Source organism: Schistocerca serialis, chromosome 8, assembly GCF_023864345.2.
Source record: "Schistocerca serialis cubense isolate TAMUIC-IGC-003099 chromosome 8, iqSchSeri2.2, whole genome shotgun sequence".
NCBI classification, from domain to species: Eukaryota; Metazoa; Arthropoda; class Insecta; order Orthoptera; family Acrididae; genus Schistocerca; species Schistocerca serialis.
Window position 1 is genome coordinate 468,163,695 of NC_064645.1, and position 18,391 is coordinate 468,182,085.

Here is an 18,391-nt window from a genome sequence, read left to right on the forward strand (position 1 = left end):
TTGCAATGTTGCTACCCACTCCCTATTAGTTTGACCGGCCGTACGTTTCGTACGAAAGAACGTATACCGTTTTGCAACCACATTAACTGTTTCTTTGAAATAGGCATCTAATGCAGACAAAATTTCCTCGTAGGACAGAGTTGCTACGTCGCGTCGGGGAAACAATTTCACTATCACACGGTATGTGGACACACCGACACAAGAAAGCAAAAACGGCTGCCGCTCATTACCTTGAATTCTGTAGGCAGCGAGGTGAAAGGCGAACTGACGAGACCACTCTTGCCAGGTCTCATCGGCTGCCACGTATGGTCGAAAGGGAGGTGCAACAGCGTTCAGTGGCAGCGGTAGCGAAGAAGCGGCGGCGGCCGCATCGGTGTGCAGCGCACGTTGACCCTGGACGAGCTGTCCAAGGGCATCCAGTAACGCCTGCGTCTGCTGATTCTGCAAGCGATAAAATTCGGACAGTACATCTGGAGATTGTGGCGAAGCCATGACACAATGAAATGTAAGCAATCAGAAATAAATGTAAGCAAGCAGAAAAAGGTCACTTTTCCCTCGTCGCCAATATATGTTGTGTCGGTAGCTGGGCCGACACCGTGATGTTGATGGCTGAAAAGGAAAGCTAGACTAACGCTGTGGCCGATAGGGCACGCAAGGCTAAAGCATACGGGCGTGAAGTCTGGAACATGAGAACTTATGAATGAATAAGAAGAAAAGTATGTAGATGCTTTTTACTTAACTTTTATTGATTCCTTGGAATACATCTCTCTTGAATACTCGTAAGCTATAGGCACTGATACAAATGGCTCCTTGCTAGTTCGTTGCCATTAACTTAGCTGATGGCTATTCTGTCTCTCGGCTAATGAGAGAGAAAGGCTTCGTACAACTTGGCGATAGCTAGGTTCTCGTACAACTGGGGGGTAGCTAGGTTCTCGTACAACTCGGGTCGAGTCCACTCTCGTATCACGAGACCTGCCTTGGTGGTGGCGCTAGGTCTGCGATCACAGTGGCGACACGCGGGTCCGACATGTACTACATGGACCGCGGCCGATTTAAACTACCACCTAGCAAGTGTGGTGTCTGGCGGTGACACCACAGAGACAACCTTCAGTGAGACAACCTTCAGTGCGACAACCTACAGTGAGACAACCTACAGTGAGACAACCTACAGTGAGACAACCTTCAGTGACATAACGCTCATTGAGTCTACTTTGCGTGAGCCCACCCTCAACAAGATGTCCCACTAAGACCAGAAGCAATTAGACCACCCTTAATGGGAGCATCCTCAGTGAGACCATACACAATGAGGCTGTCCTCAATCCAGGTGCCCTCAGTGTGACTGACTTCAATTCAGTCTGTCTGCCCTCAATAAGTCCTTTATCAATGAACCCCCATCAACGAGTTTCCTATCAACATGACACCCACCAACGAGTCTCTGTTCAGTGAATCCCCCCCACAATTAGGCTGCCATTAACGAAACTACTAGCATCAAGATATTCAGTAATAAGGCTTTCAGTAATAATAGTTCCAATAATAATATTATATTAGTGAGGCTTTCATCAGTAACACATTCAGTAATAAGACATACAATAATATGGTTTTCAGTAATAAGCTAGAGATTGTCAGAGGAGGTTAAATATTGTGCAAGACAAAACCTGTAACGTGTCTGCACCCCAGAAGAAATGTCCGTCGCGACGGAGGAGCCAAAAATATCGCGACAAGCTTGCCGGTTCCGGTGGGGAGCGGTCGCCGCCTCCCACTAACAGGAAAGCTGACTGGGGCGGCGCCGGACACGGCGGGCCCGGCTGGGATCTCTGCGGTGAGCGATACGGCCGACAGGGCCGCTCGCCGGCCAGCCAACTTCATCCGCCCTCTCTTCACCTCGTCCCGGCGCGGCTGTAAACATAATCCCGGAGATTAAATTACACCTCAGTCCTGGATACAGGGTGTTAGCCGGCAGGCCGGAGCAGCGTAAAAACTGTGCGCCCGACTGACCGTGGCGAACGCCGCGCCCCGTTGGATTACCTGTTATCTGGCCGCCACACCGCTCACCGCACGCCAAACAGCACAGCACAGCCACAGCACCTGCCGCTGCTCGGGCCGCAGTTTCGCGAGTATCGGTCGCTCGACGTGTCAGTGTGCGAACGTGAGTGCGCTGCGTGATAGCAGACCAGGATGGCAAGCTCCTCATTCGTGATGTCACAAACTACTACCACAAGGTTTCAGTCCAATTATATGAAGACCAAAGGCACGGGAATACGGTTTACTTTCTCGACTGGTATTATGGTTTTCCTACATTGTGCAAATCTTTTCATTTATAACCTACGTGGGGCTTTGAGTAATTAATACAGCACAATTTTTTCCCGGGCAATTTCGGTTGAAAAAAATTCAGCATTTATTGTGCGACATAGCGGAATATTCCCGCTTCAGCCGCTATATTTTCGTGAAGTTCCGATAGTCGTCGGCTCCATACATAACCTTCAATGTAGGGTTTGCAACAGAGGTGCGCACCATTGAGTTTATTTTGGTGGAGCACCAAAGCATCATAGATATTCACGACCGCTTGCAGAATGTCTACAGATAGCTGGCAGTGGACCAAAGCGCGGGTGAGTCGATGGCCGAGGCGTCTGTCATCATCATAACAATGTCGCGCAAACCTGTCCAATCTCCGGTGTGCCAGGTGGACAAAGCTGTGACTCCTGAAATGTTGGAACGTGCAGACACACTCACTTGCGGTGATCGATGGATCACAATCAAACACCCCGCTGCTGATCTGGACGACTTTGTTGATGGTGCTGAAGCACTCGTCCACTCAGACGAAATTAGAATTCTATATTAATACCTTCAGTTGCTGATGGGCGATGATATATATCAACGGGGACAGGTGAAAATGTGTGCCCCGACCGGGACTCGAACCCGGGGCCTCCTGCTTACATGGCAGACGCTCTATCCATCTGAGCCACCGAGGGCACAGAAGACAGTGCGACTGCAGGGACTATATCGCGCACGCCTTCCGCGAGACCCACATTCTCACCTTATATGTCCACACACTACATTCGTAGTGTCCCTATCCAACAAACTCATTACTCGTGGAAGACAGTTCTTACCAAGTCCCGCAAGAGTTCGGGTAATATGTGTGCATCTGCACAGAAGAAGGTCATAGCCGGTACTGCCAGAACTATATACTTATATGTATACGGTGTCTGTTCTTTCGTACATGTCCGAAAAAACAGACACCATATCCAAATAAATGTCCACTTAAAGGTGTTACCTGCTGTGTTCCTCGCCACACTACAGAAGACCATGAAGAACAACGAAAGACTATCCGTGCGGAATTTCCTGCTCAGTATGAGGCTAAACGTAACAATTTTTTGTCTAGCATCACCACAGGCGATGGAACATGAGTTCATCACCTTCAACCAGAAACTCTACCTCTCCTCCGAAGAAGACGTTCAAACCCGCAGCTTGAACCGATAAAGTCAGAGCGACAGCCTTCTGGGACACTGTAGGGGTTACTCGTTGTAATATCCTCCGTCACGGTGCAACTATCATCCTCTGAAGTGTATTATACTACAGTTAGGAAACTGAAGAAATTACTTCAGCCGGTTTGTTACTACAAAAAAGCAAACGAAAATTTGTTTCGCCATGAAGTGTACACAGCTGAGGGGAGCTCACAGAACTTAATTACACTTTTCTTTCTCATTCACCTTAAAGGGGGACGTTGATGAAAAACACACACTATTTCATAAATGCACCAAGTCCACAGTTTTGGAGATATGGCAATGAAATTTTGTACCACGCTTTACATGAAAGTAACAAATTGACATATAAAATCCCTTGAGCATACATATTCAACTTTCTTTAATGACATTTGATTTAAAAAAAATAATGTATGTTCCTTTTTCTCAGAAAGTATTCAAGAGATTTCTACAAAAATTCCTCGGTTTCATCTCTTTATATGTTGAAAGCTTCTCTCATGAGGTTTTTGAAATAGGTGAAATAGGAGAATTTTCATAATTTTCTAGTTAATTCTACAAGTACAATTTTAATTTCATGCAAAATTCCAAGCACTGCCCCATATCTCAGCTTGCAAAGAGAATTTCAAAGTTGCTCTTGAGGAAACGTTTATTAAGTTTACAGAAATATGTGTACAAAATTTCATAATTCTAGGTTTCATAGAATCTGAGGAAAAGGTACATAAACTTTAAAAGACAAACTCTTCAGGAAACGCAATTAAAGTTCAACCTAACATTTTTTCCTTATGTCACTTCTTCAGGAGGCACCACATTTGTACTCTGGGTAGTCTTTCCCTTCAAGGCCTCTCTTCTGGTTTCATGTTGTCTGTCTTCTTTCCTTTACCAGGTCTTCAACTGACTTTTCAGCTGCACAGACGCGCTGTAAATCTATTTTTCTCAGGATGTGTAGAGTAAAATTTCCTGTCTTGAAGCCCATTCTATCTAATACCTTCATCCTCCCGACGTTCCCATCATTAAATACAATAACTGCATCATTAGTTGCAATTCTGTCAACTATAGCAGATGCAAATAAGTTTTTAGGGCATCGTTTCCATATGTGTGAATTTAGAGACTCATTTGGATTTTGGGTTTTGAGATGAACACACTTTCTGAGAAGTGCAGGATCGGCCCAAGATGATCAACAAAACCAAAGAGTATGTACCACGTCCTTCTAGATGTATCCCGCACACGTTTGGTTGAAAGTAATACACAGAATCGTTGTTCACTGAGCTGGTATTGAAGTGCTGCTTCAAAACGTGGGCGTGGCAGGGAGGCAGTGTCACACTTTTAATTAATTTTCAGGCACTTCGGTTGCGATTTCAACATTGAAACTTTGGGAACTTATTGTCTATGAGTTGTACTAACAAATAAAAAATAAATAAAAAATTGATATTTTTGGTCAATAACATCGACGTCCCCCCTTAAATCCGCGAAGTCGCCCCTTCCGACTTCAATCCATTTGGCACAATGAAAAACATATTCCACAGGAAGCAATACGTGCGTGGTGGGATGGTGTATGATGGAGCAAGATTTTGGCTCCAACGTCCACCAGTAGAGTCTACGAGTAGACTAGTACCATGAGGGTGTACAGACCCTCCCAGTAAGGTGGCTTAAGGTCGTTGCTTTGAAGGGAGATTATGTTGAAAAATGGGGTTTTGAAGCCAAAAGAGTGGGGAATAATATGGTGTATTGGAAACCTGAATCAAACCACCCTGCTTTCAGAAAAAAGATGTCTTCCTTTACTTACTGAACGCCTCTCGAATTCTGCATATTCTGGTTTTATCTGCTTCTACTGTTTTTCCCATGAAACAATAAGCTTACTGGTAGCAGCCACTGTTTACTCAATTTTGCAACGCTTTAGGAAGTTTTAAATCTTCTTCGTCATGTAATTTATGTGGCATTTACGACTTGGGACTAACCTGTGGCGATACCTAGTAGAGAAAATCATATCATTGTTTCAGTACATTGATGAAATTTTTAGGGGATCTTTACCTGGAAGGATCAACGAAAAAATGAAATGTCGTGTCGTTAGGACCTCCCATCGAGTAGGCTGGTCGCCTGGTGCAAATCTTTTTAGATTACGCCACTTTGGTGACTTGCGTGTCGATGAGGATGAAATGATGATAAAGACGACACCCAGTCCCTCAGCGGAGAAAATCTCTGACTCATTCGGAAGTTGAACCCGGGCTCCTTTGCATGGCAGTCTGTCGCGCTGACCACTCAGCTATCGAGGTGGACGGAAAGATCAATGAAAAGAGAATTGTGAAAGTAACTTAACTAAAATAAATATACATCTAATCGTCACTGTTTCTCCCCACCGCTGCTGCTTTCAGTACCAACCTGTACTGTACGGGACCGTGTCGTCTCTAAGTGACTCTCTGAGAATATAGTGTGACTTGGACAGAATTTCTACTGTAAACTGATACAAATGAATAGGAAAGTAATCCAATAATTTTTAGGGTACATTATTAATTGTATGACACTTCATACAGTCATGTCAGTTAAATGTTTCGGCGTACCGTTGCGAAACAATGCGAAATGGGACGAGCGTGTAATGCCGGTTGTGGGGAAGGCGAACGATTGGCATCGTTTTACTGTGGTAATTCTAGGAAACAGCAGCGCATCTACACTCCCAGGAAAAGAAGTTAGTACACCCATTTGGATGTTCCCAATTCACTTAAGATTTACCGTTGCAACAATTCATATGGAGTACATGAAATTTTTACATTAACAGATCAATAGCACAAGTACCAGGTATCGACCTGTGCTTAAACACCTATATTGGTACTTGGCGTGGCCTACGGGTGGCAGTGCTTGCGCTGACTGGCATACAGTCGATCGTATAGAAAGCGAATACTGTCCTGGAAAATGTTATGACACGCCTGCTCGACCTGTTCACGTAGTTCTGTAAGGGTTGTTGGTTGACGAGTCTCACGAGTCACTTCTCCTTCCATCATATCTCACATGTGCTCGACTGAGACAAGTCCGGAGATCGTGCTTGCCAGGGAAGGTGCTGCACGTCTTGTAGAGTATGTTGAGTTTCACCAACAGCGTACAGGCGAGCATTATCCTGTTGGAACAACACATCGCCTTACTGTTGCAATAACGATAAAAGAACAGGTCTAACATAATTCCGCACGTACCGAACGTTGGTCAGTGTAGTCTCCAGAAACACCAAAAGCGAAATAGAGTGGTAGCTTATCGCAACCAGACCCTAAGGGTAGGGCTGAGACCAGTGTGTCTTCGACAAATGCTCTAAACGAGACACCGCTTACCAGGTCTACGTCATAAAATTAAACGGCCACCACTTGTATAGGCAGAATCTGTTTTGATCGCTGAAGATCACGGTGCGCCATTGCATCTTTCAAGTGATCTTCTGACGGCGCAACAGAGCCGTGGACGTCGATACTGTGGCGTGAGTGGAATGTCTGCTGGAGGTGAGCGTTCTCGCAGTTTCACTGGTAATACGAGGGAATTAAAAATAAATAAAGTTTTGGAAATTTTTTTATTATATACAGATGAAAGCCACACTTAAATAATACTTTCTAGATAGTTGTCATTTAGATTAAGGCACTTATCGTAGCGATGGACGAGCTTGAAAATTCCTTCGTCGTAAAATCCGCCGCCTGCGCCTTCTACCACGTGGTTACCTCTTCTTGAAGCTGTGGGTCGTCACCAAAACGCTGCATAGCCAATCACTTCTTCATTGCTGGGAATAAGTGGAAGTCGCTCGGTGCCAGGTCGGGACTGTACGGCGGATGAGGAAACAACTCCCACTTAAAAGTTTCGAGAACTTCACGAGTGGCATTTGCCGTGTGGGCCCGGGCGTTGTCGTGAATCAGCAAGATCTTTGAGCCCTACTTTCCCCTGCGCTTGTTTTGTATTGCTCTTCTGAGGTTGTGCAGAGTTTGGCAATACCATTGAGAGTTTATTGTAGTGCCTCTTTCCAGGAAATCCACAAAAATCACACCTTTTCTGTCCCAAAAGAGGTAACCACGTGGTTGAAGGCGCAGGCGGCCGAATTTGCGACGAAGGAATTTCCAAGCTCGTCCATCACTATGATAAGTGCCTTGATTTAAATGGCAACTATGTAGAAAAGTATTATTTAAGTGTGGCTTTCATCTGCATATAATAAAAAAATTTCCAATACTTTATTTATTTCTAATTCCAAAACGTGATGTACTTTGTGGATAGCCCTTGTAACTGGATCGCAAGTTTTCGTGTTGACACGTTTGGGCCCACAAGTCCTCTTATCTGTACTACAGTGGCTGTATGATCTGCCACTGTGCCCTTATAGTACGACGGTTCCGGCGGGCGTCGGTTCTGAGTGGACATCCAGAACCTCATCTGCACGTGTGACAATGTTCATGACCACCGATACCAACATCGTTGCACAACTGACGCAGCATGCCCAACGTGTGGGGCAATTCTCTAAAGAGACCATCCCATCACTCAGAAGGTCACAATTTTACGTCTTTCAAACTCGCTCAGTTGGCTGTAGGAAGCACGAGAGCATGGTTGTCGGGTTGCTTCACAAATTTGCAGTACACTGAGTCTTGTTGCTACAATCATTCTCTATTGAAGGGTAGACAAGGATGAAGCTCTGGTAGCTATACCAGGACGCTATCTGCTGGTGGATGACGTTGAAACTTTATCAGTATTTCTACTATCCCCCAGGTGGAATTTGCTGTCATCGTTTCAAAATCGTTTCCGTCTTTCCAGGTATACTTTCTTTCCTGTGGTGTATTAAGGAGACCCTGCAAAGAGTACTTGTGCGACCCGTTCTTGAGTACTGCTCAAGTGTTTGGGATCCCCACCAGATCAGATTAACGGAAGACAACTAAGCAGTTCGCAGGCGTGTTATTAAATTTCTTAATGATAGGTTCTCCGATCGACGCGCGACTATTGCGGAAATCTTCCATGAACTCGAATGGGAACATCTGGAGGGAAGGCAACGTTCTTTTTGCGAAACACCGCTCAGAAAATTTAGGGAACCGCATCTGCGACAGATTTCAAAACGATCCTAATGCCGCCGACGTACATGTCGCGTTAGGGCCCCAAAGACAACATAAGATAAATCAGGATTCGTACAGACGCATGTGACAATAGTTTTTCTCTCGCTGTGTTTACGAATATACCAGGAAATAGGACGACTAGCATTTGTACAAGGTACCCTCCACTACTCACCATACGACGGCTTTCGGATTTTGTATGTCATGTAGAAGTGAAATTTTCCTCCATACTGTATCAGATATCCCGCCAGTCTTTCTTTCCGATGAGGATTCGCGTAGACTTCTTTTCTTACCTGTGATTCTTAGTACATGTTCTAGACGTACTTTATCTGTTTTAAGCATATCAATGACATTTAAGCAAATGATTTCGTTCAATATCGCACGTCATTATTCACTGCAACTTTGGTGTGAATGTACCGATAAAATTGTATACGTGTGTGTGTAATTTATTTTCAGCTTGCTCATACCTAGTTTGTGGTAAATATATCCAATAATCTCATGAGTAATGTTATGAACATCTCTACCGAAACCTGAACTGATCGAAGTTAAATGAAATTTGAATCATACTAGTCACCATAGCACGCTCATAATGGCATTTATTCAGTGTTTTGCTTATTTCTTTTATTTAATTATTGTTGTACAGCTGCTAAAGCTACTCCGTCAGAATATTTCAAAACATCAGCGCACCAGCGAAGCTAGTAACCGCTGATAGCAATAAAGGTTATTTCTTTGTGAACATTTCTGGTTCAAATGGCTCTGAGCACTATGGGACTCAACTGCTGAGGTCATCAGTCCCCTAGAACTTAGAACTAGTTAAACCTAACTAACCTAAGGACATCACAAACATCCATGCCCGAGGCAGGATTCGAACCTGCGACCGTAGCGGTCTTGCGGTTCCAGACTGCAGCGCCTTTAACCGCACGGCCACTTCGGCCGGCGAACATTTCTGGCGGCGCACGGTGTGAGCTAACTTGAGAATCCTGACTCGTATCCAGCTTCTCTATGGTCAAGATGGCTCTCGCGTTCATGGAAGGAATTTCGATGCTAAACCGATTAAATTAAAATTTCATGTCGTATATTAATCCACCAAATTATTCAATCATAGTAACGCACAATACCTAGATTTTTGTTGTTTTTGGCAAAAAACTAATGTAATTGATATCCGTCGTTTAATAAATTGACATGGGTAGTAAATATTTGGTTCGCCATTCATGTGACAACGTTTAATATTTATCCAGATAATTTGCGCGTTTACAGAACTTTCGTAATACTCGGTTTCGGGGCACTGAAAGTTAGACAGCCGAGTGACAGTCCGGTTACACTGTCCACATAATATTTAATACTCTTCTTCAGCACCATATTGTAAATGATTTCAGTTTTTTAGTTTCCAGATCCCCAGTCGTTCATATTTCCCTTCCATACAATGCTCTTCCCCAAATGCGCGTTTATAGAATTTTTTCCATATTTTCAAACAAATGTCTGAGATAACAAGAGGCCTTTTATTGACAAAAACTGTCTTCACCTGTACCAACCTGCTTCTGGTGTCTTCCTTCCATAGGACATATTGCTTGCTAGATAGAATAACTCTTTCACATCTTCGACAACTGTGTCGTTTCCGATTTCGATTTTCTGTGTTGATGACCTTCATGATTACTTCTTAATTTCTAGATTTTTGATGTTTTTAGAAGGCCTAACATTTCCCTTACAATTTCTTCTTTCTCAGCATAAAGATATTTTCGTGCCTCTAACGTCTTGTACTTCTTTATTTACACATTTTGGCGGACACTCGACACTCCGCCGAAGAAACATACAAGACCAGCCGAGCCACCGCGACGACAATGCATATTTGGCACAACAATTCCAGGAGCGCCTCTGTAAGCGGCATCAAGTAAAGGGAAGTCCAATCCGACATTGCATGTTTTCGAACATTAGCTGCTCAGAAAAATGTTTAACAAGATTTAAGCAGCTTTACAAATCTGTCCGAATAATATTACGATTTGGTGATTGCGTTCTTTGTTTTTCTATTGACAGTACTCATGATAGCGCTGTTTATGACATTTCTGTTTTCCACGACAGAAAAGAAGTACCATTTACCTTCTTTTATTTCATTTTTATGTCTGAACAGCTTTATTTATGGTTGAAACAAGAGGCAGCTTTTGCCCATTATAGGATATGGCTCCATGTCAACTGTCAGACTCAACTCTTTACAGCAGACACACTGGTAGTTTAGATGCTCATACCAGAAATGCTATTGATCCATTGGCTGATGGGCATTATTAGATGCACAACACACAGGGTGACTAGATGAAATAAAATCATCACAACTTCTCAACGGCTTGCGTCACGACGTTCAAACTACACGGTTGCCCGCGAGGCATGATAGGAATCAGTATGTGCTGTATTGTTTGGTTTAGCGACGAAGCTCACTTTCATATGGTTTGGTTCGTCAATAAGCAAAATTGGCACATGTTGGGAACTGAGAATCAACATTTCGCAATTGAGAAGTCTCTTCACCTTCAACGGGTGGCTGTGTAAAGTGCAACGTCCAGTTACGGAATTATCGGTGCGATTTTCCTTGATGGCACGGTGACTACCGAACGGTACGTTTAGGCTTTGGAAGACGATTTCGTCCCCATTATCAGAAGTGACCCTGATTTCGAGGTGGCCCTTGAAAGACGACGCTCGACCCCCTCGAAGCAGGAAAGAGTTTGATGTCCTGGAGGACCACTTTGTGGACCGCATGGGCCTCGATTGGCCGCCATATTCTCCGGATATGAACATAAATGACTCCTTTTTGTGAGGTTATATTAAGGACAAGGTGTACAGCAATAACCCCAAATCCACTGATGAGCTGCAAACAGCCGTTCAGGAGGTCATCGACAGCATCGATATTCCGACGCTTCAGCGGGTCATGCAGAATTTCGCTATTCGTCTGCGTCACATCATCACCAATGATGGCAGGTAAATTGAACATGGCATAACGTATATACGAATATCTGCAGTGACGTTTACATGCTGAATACAGTGTCTGCCCGCCGTAGTTTGTAACTAATTTACACTACTGGCCATTAAAATTGCTACACCATGAAGATGACGTGCTACAGATGCGAAATTTAACCGACAGGAAGAAGATGTTGTGATATGCAAATGATTAGCTTATCAGAGCATTCACACAAGGCTGGCGCCGGTGGCGACACCTACAACGTGCTGACATGAGCGAAGTTTCCAACCGATTTCTCATACACAAACAGCAGTTGACCGTCGTTGCCTGGTGAAACTTTGTTGTGATGCCTAGTGTAAGGAGGAGAAATGCGTACTATCAAGTTTCCGACTTTGATAATGGACGGATTGTAGCCTATCGCGATTGCGGTTTACCGTATCGCGACATTGCTGGTTGAAATCCAATGACTGTTAGCAGAATATGGAATCGGTGAGTTCAGGAGGGTAATACGGAACGCCGTGCTGGATCCCAACGGCCTCGTAACACTATCAGTCGAATGACAGGCATCTTATCCGCATGGCTGTAACGGATCGTGCAGCTACGTCTCGATCCCTGAGTCAACTGATGAGGATGTTTGCAAGACAACAACCATCTGCACGAACAGTTCGACAACGTTTGTAGCAGCATGGACTATCAGCTCGGAGACCATGGCTGCGGTTACCCATGACCCCGCATCACACACAGGAGCGCCTGCGGTGGTGTACTCAACGACGAACCTTGGTGCACGAATGGCAAAACTTCATTTTTTCTGATGAATCCAGTTTCTGTTTACAGCAACATGATGGTCGCATCCGTGTTTGGCGACATCGCGGTGAACTCTCGTTGGAAGCGTGTATTCGTCATCGCCATACTGGCGTATCACCCGGCGTGATGGTATGGGGTGCCATTGGTTACACGTCTCGGTCACCTCTTGTTCGCATTGACGGCGCTTTGAACAGTGGACGTTACATTTCAGATGTGTTACGACCCGTGGCTCTACCCTTCATCCGGTTCCTGTGAAGCCCTACATTTCAGCAGGATAATGCACGACCGCACGTTGCAGGTCCTGTACGGGCCTTTTTGGATACAGAAAATGTTCGACTGCTGCCCTGGCCAGCACATTCTCCAGATCTCTCACCAATTGAAAACGTCTGATCAATGGTGGCCGAGCAACTGGCTCGTCACAATTCGACAGTCACTACTCTTGATGGACTGTGCTATCGTATTGAAGCTGAGTCGTCTCCTCTGTTTGACTCAATGCCCAGGCGTATCAAGGCCGTTATTACGGCCAGAGCTGGTTGTTCTGCGTACTGATTTCTCACGATCTATGCACCCAAACTGCGTGAAAATGTAATCACATGTCAGTTCTAGTATAATCTATTTGTCCAATGAATACCCGTTTATCATGTGGATTTCTTCTTGGTGTAGCAATTTTAATGGTCAGTAGTGTACTTTTTTTTTTTCTTCATTTAGTTCAATAGTTTTCACCATGTATGAGTAATGGTGCCGACGTCCATGTTTTCACTTCCAGGGGTGAATACTGTTGCGTATATGTCCACCAATTGCCACAAAATGGCCTTTTAACGGTGGAGTGACCACTGAAATCGGTCGCAGTAAAATGAATGACACAGACACAGAGCTGGTTCAAATTGGTCAAATGGCTCTGAGCACTATGGGACTTAAGTTCTGAGCTCATCAGTCCCCTAGAACGTAGAACTACTTAAACCTAACTAACCAAAGGACATCACACACATCCATGCCCGAGGCAGGATTCGAACCTGTGACCGTAGCGCCTAGAACCGCTCGACCACTCTGGCCGGCAGAGACAGAGCTGACGTCGTTATGATTAGTTCACATACTGTATATTCATCAAATTCTGTCCCACTCAGCATTTGAAGTAGATGACGGATGAACGAAAATTATTTCATTTCTGTAATGAAATCTTGTGAATTTTTTTCTGCATGTTTCCCGTATTTTAACTCATTATGCGTTTTTTCTGACAAAATAGGGAACTAGCCGTACACTTGCCAAGACGAGTGTGAGAAAACGCATGAAAACTGTTCGTAAGCTAGATACTCAGCATGTTTTATGCACACTAGCACGTCCCTGAAGTCTCACATACAGCTACCTCTACATTCATATATGCATACATACTGTGCTAACCAGTGTCAAGAGCAAGGGGAAGTCCTCAGACACGATCAACCGATTCAGCTCATATTTTGCGGGTAAGTTGTGTAGAACCTAAACCGAAAGATTCTAGGATATTCTGAGTCGTCTCCTCCCTCCCTCCATCCGTTTCTGAGAAAACACATATTGCCCATGACGCGTAGTCGACTCAAAATTGACGGAATCGATATATAATTGAAAACTAAACATGGTTATCATAAGCTGTGTTCGATTCCCAAGCGCATTCCGTCTTTTTGCCTATCGAAAAGAGTAGAAGTAGGAGGTTTTATAAGGTAATCAATAAGCAATAATAACAAGTCAGGTAAATAAATTTTTGAAATGAGTTGGATTAGGAAAGAATTAAAATTTTAATTCTGAATGCCTTACACATGCTCTTTCACTAGGTCCCTTACACATCCACACTTATTGATGTGTTGGTACATGTGCCAACACCTTGTAGATAGAGGAGGCCGAAATGGAAGCTATCTAACGCAGACGGGCGTGAATTCTGGAACAGGAAAAGTAGTGAATTCTCATAAGAAAAGTATGCAGCTCCTCGAATACTTATCTTTTATTCTTTGATGAATACAGCATTCTTGATGAGACATTTCATATGATAACTTTCAAACTATGTAAGGCTAATGGCGCCTTGCTAGGTCGTAGCCATGGACTTAGCTGAAGGCTATTCTGTCTCTCGGCAAATGAGAGGAAAGGCTTCGTCCGTATTGTCGCTAGCAATGTCGTCCGTACAACTGGGGCGAGTGCTATATCGTATCTCGAGACCTGCCTTGTGGTGGCGCTCGGTCTGCGATCACACAGTGGCGACACGCGGGTCCGACATGTACTAAATGGACCGCGGCCGATTTAAGCTACCACCTAGCAAGTGTGGTGTCTGGCGGTGACACCACATTCCTCCCCCGCAAATCGGCGAACGGTCGTGTTATAAGGCTTCCGCCCGCCGTGGGGAGGACCCCATGTTGACGTATGCGATGAGGTGGGGAGCCTAACAACAGGCGAGGCTGTGCCACCCGCACCCGGCCATTCGGTCCGAGGGGAGCTAGGAAACGCCTGAAAACCTAGTCCAGGGTGCACGTCAACATGTGGTGTATGCGCCCGTAAAGAGACAGGAGAGGCCGATGGGTCGACCTCCATTGCGTCGGGGTTCCCGACGCGCGATGACGTCATGTGGTCCGGAGCGGGCAAGAGTTCCATGGCGGAGGACAGCGGGTCACGGGAAGCGATCGGCGGCGCGTGACCCAGGGAGGCGCTTGGCGGCTGCAGCGAAGCGTCGAATGCGGGCGGCGCCGGCTGGCGGACAGGCGGCGGCTGCGGCAGCTGCGGCGGCGCGTCGCCATGGCGCAAAATGGAAGGCATCGTCGGTAACACCTGGGGATGAGGCGAGCCAGTAGATGGGTCCCCAGGGCGCTGACCGGACGGCATCGTCGCTGAAAGCAGACGGGGAGCGGCAGAACCCGTGCGACGACAGAGGCGCAGCTGATTGAGATGCCGACGCACCTCACCAGAGGCCCCCAAAACCACATACATCGCGCGGCCGAGGCAGCGAAGAATGCGCCCTGCGAGCCAACGCCGTGAACCTCGATAGTTGCGATAGAATACAACGTCGCCTGGAGCAAAAGCAGGAGTCTGCCGCTGCACAGGAACCTGATGCGGCGGATGCAGCAAAGACATCAAGGTTCGATGAGGACGACCGTGGAGCAACTCAGCCGGCGAGCGACCATCTCGGGGCTGAGAGCGATACGAAGACAAAAAGAGCAACGACGCGTCCTCCCGAGAATGCGACTCTTTCAACTTCAACATCTGTGACTTGAAAGTCCGGACCAATCGTTCAGCGGCACCGTTTGACTGAGGCGAAAACGGCGCGGACGTCAGATGTTGAATACCATTGGCCTGGCAGAATGACAAATTCTGCGGACATGAATTGTGGGCCATTGTCGGAAACAATAGTCTGCGGAAGACCTTCAATGCAAAAAATAGCAGACAACGCTTGGATGGTGGCAGAGGACGTCGTGGAAGACATCCGGACAACAAAAGGAAAATTACTGAAGGCATCTACCAAAACCAACCATCTAGCATTCCAGAATGGACCAGCAAAATCGACGTGCAAGCGTTGCCAAGGGGAAGTGGCTTTTGGCCATGCAAAGACTTTCCGTGGCGGTGCGGATTGTTGTTCGGCAAACGCCATGCAAGAAGAACACATATTCGTAATCGCAGCATCGATTCCGAACCAAGTACAGTGCTGACGAGCAAGTTGTTTCGTTCGCACTATACCCCAATGTCCTTGGTGAAGAAGCCGTAAAACAGCGGACTGTAACGAACGTGGGACCACGACTCTGGACTGATCATTATCAGAACGCAACAACAAAACACCACGTCGAACAAAAAGTCTCTCCTTATCAGCAAAAAATCTGCGAACCAACGGATCCTCGATCCGAGACTTTGACAAAGGCCATTGCGTAGCAACAAAACGCAAAACGGTAGCAAGGACAGGGTCAGCAGCTGTGGCTGTAGCTACACGACGAAAATCAATTGGAAACGATTCGACCACTTCATCGGTTTCCGAATCAATGAACATGCAAGCAAGTTCTGAAGAATCGAATGCTCTATCCTCAGCAACAGGCAAACGGGACAACGCATCGGCGTTTCCGTGCTTAGCAGTGGACCGATACACGATATCGTAGCGGTACTGCGAGAGGAAAATAGACCAGCGAATGAATTTCTGTGCTGTACGCGGAGGTACAGGCTTGTTCGGATGAAAAAGCGACGTCAAAGGTTTGTGGTCTGTGATGATGGTAAAGTGACGACCATACAAGAAATCATGGAACTTAGTAACACCAAACACGAGAGCCAAAGCTTCTTTCTCTATCTGTGAATAATTTCTTTGCGCAGACGAGAGCAATTTTGACGCAAAGGCAATAGGGCGATCATGCGAGCCAACTTTGTGCGCAAGCACAGCACCGATCCCGAAATCCGATGCCTCTACCATCAACAAAAGGGGTTTCCGGGGATCTAATGGCGTAAGGCAAGTATTTGAAAGCAACGCCGATTTCAACTGGCGAAAGGCGCGTTCGCATTCCGTCGTCCAGACGAACGGAACACCCTTACGGCGTAAGCTATGAAGCGGAGCTGAAATAGAAGAGGCATTGCGCACATTCACTCACCTTCGTGATGCTAAATCGTGTAATGTTCTTGCGACCTCAACACGCAATGCGTGAGGAACATTGCGCGCTCTGAAAAATTTCGGTTGCGCGTTTACTTTCAGTTCCAAATGTGCTTCAGAATTCTTAGCACAACCAAGGCCCGGTGCAAAAATGTCTGCAAATTCTTCACACAAACGAGAAACACTGTCTGAAGGCACAGTGTGATTCACTGATAGGACCTGATTTACTATAGACATGTTAAACAATTGAAATAAATCTAAACCAAACAAGTTCACTGCAGTAGAAGAACGAAGAACGTAAAATGACACAAGTTTTGTTTGTCCCTTGTATGTTGCAAGAAGAGTGCACTGTCCTAACACAGGGAGAAGCTGTCCTGGATAACTTTTTAACTGAACATTGGCGGCACGCAACGGAGGTTTGCCCAGTTGTTTGTACGTGTCGTGATTGAGCAGTGAAACTGCAGCTCCGGTATCGAGCTGGAATGGTATGACCTTGCCATTAAAGTCCAAATCTACAAAAAGTTTATTGTCCTGCTGACGACAAGAGCGACTGTCTCGTGCAATGTGAACAGACACTGGTACAGCATCACTTGCGAATTGACGCGATTTCCGGCGACGTCGACGCACACTTTTGTGGGACGAACACAGTCACTGTTAGAGAAAGTGGCACTGGACGAAGTGGAATTAACTACATGAATGTCCATAGGGGGAGGTCCACGAGCCTGAGTGTCCTTGGTTCGATTCCGGCGCGAAGCAAAAGGCCGGGAATGATTGTGATTGTCTGATCTGAGCTTTTTCTGGCAAACACTTTGAACGTGTCCTTTCTTATTACAGAAAAAGCAAATAGCTTGGCGGGACGGGCAATTGTCACGCGAATGTCTAGTTTCACACCGCTGGCATGATTTCAGCACTGCATTTGCTCGCTTTCGCGGGACGCGTGGTTGTGCGGACGTGCGCGAAGGCTGTTTACAGTTCCTTGCAGCGCGCTCGGCGGGCCGGTTAATGCGACACACAGCTGGCGAAGTTTGGTTCAAATGGCTCTGAGCACTATGGTACTTAACATCTATGGTCATCAGTCCCCTAGAACTTAGAACTACTTAAACCTAACTAACCTAAGGACATCACACACATCCATGCCCGAGGCAGGATTCGAACCTGCGACAGTAGCAGTCGCGCGGCTCCGGACTGAGCGCCTAGAACCGCTAGACCACCGCGGCCGGCCTGGCGAAGTTTCAAATGATTCCTGAGCACAGTCAAGCGTGTCTTGTCTATCTAATATGTCTATCACTTGCTGAAGGGAGGGATTAACTAGTTTCAAAATCTGTTCCCGTATGCGAACATCAGAAACGTTCTGTGCAATTGCATCGCGTACCATAGTATCTGAATAAGAAAGGCCACAGTCACATTCAAACGCACAATCCCTAGTAAGGCCTTGCAAAGTTGCGACCCACTCCCTATTAGTTTGACCGGCCGTACGTTTTGTACGAAAGAAAGTATACCTTTTTGCAACTACATTAACTGTTTGAAATAGGCGTCCAAT

At 45.8% G+C, this 18,391-nt stretch overlaps 1 long non-coding RNA gene and 1 other non-coding gene across 2 annotated transcripts; both read right to left on the reverse strand.

The window, feature by feature from the left end:
• Positions 1 to 721: 721 nt before the first annotated feature.
• Positions 722 to 14,789, reverse strand: LOC126416732 (uncharacterized). The gene is made up of 2 exons (XR_007575508.1): positions 14,550 to 14,789; positions 722 to 1,064 (listed from the first exon to the last, which is right to left on the reverse strand). It is a non-coding gene; the product is annotated as an uncharacterized LOC126416732 (long non-coding RNA).
• Trnat-ugu (transfer RNA threonine (anticodon UGU)) lies at positions 2,896 to 2,970 on the reverse strand. The gene has a single exon. It is a non-coding gene; the product is annotated as a tRNA-Thr (tRNA).
• Positions 14,790 to 18,391: the final 3,602 nt, after the last annotated feature.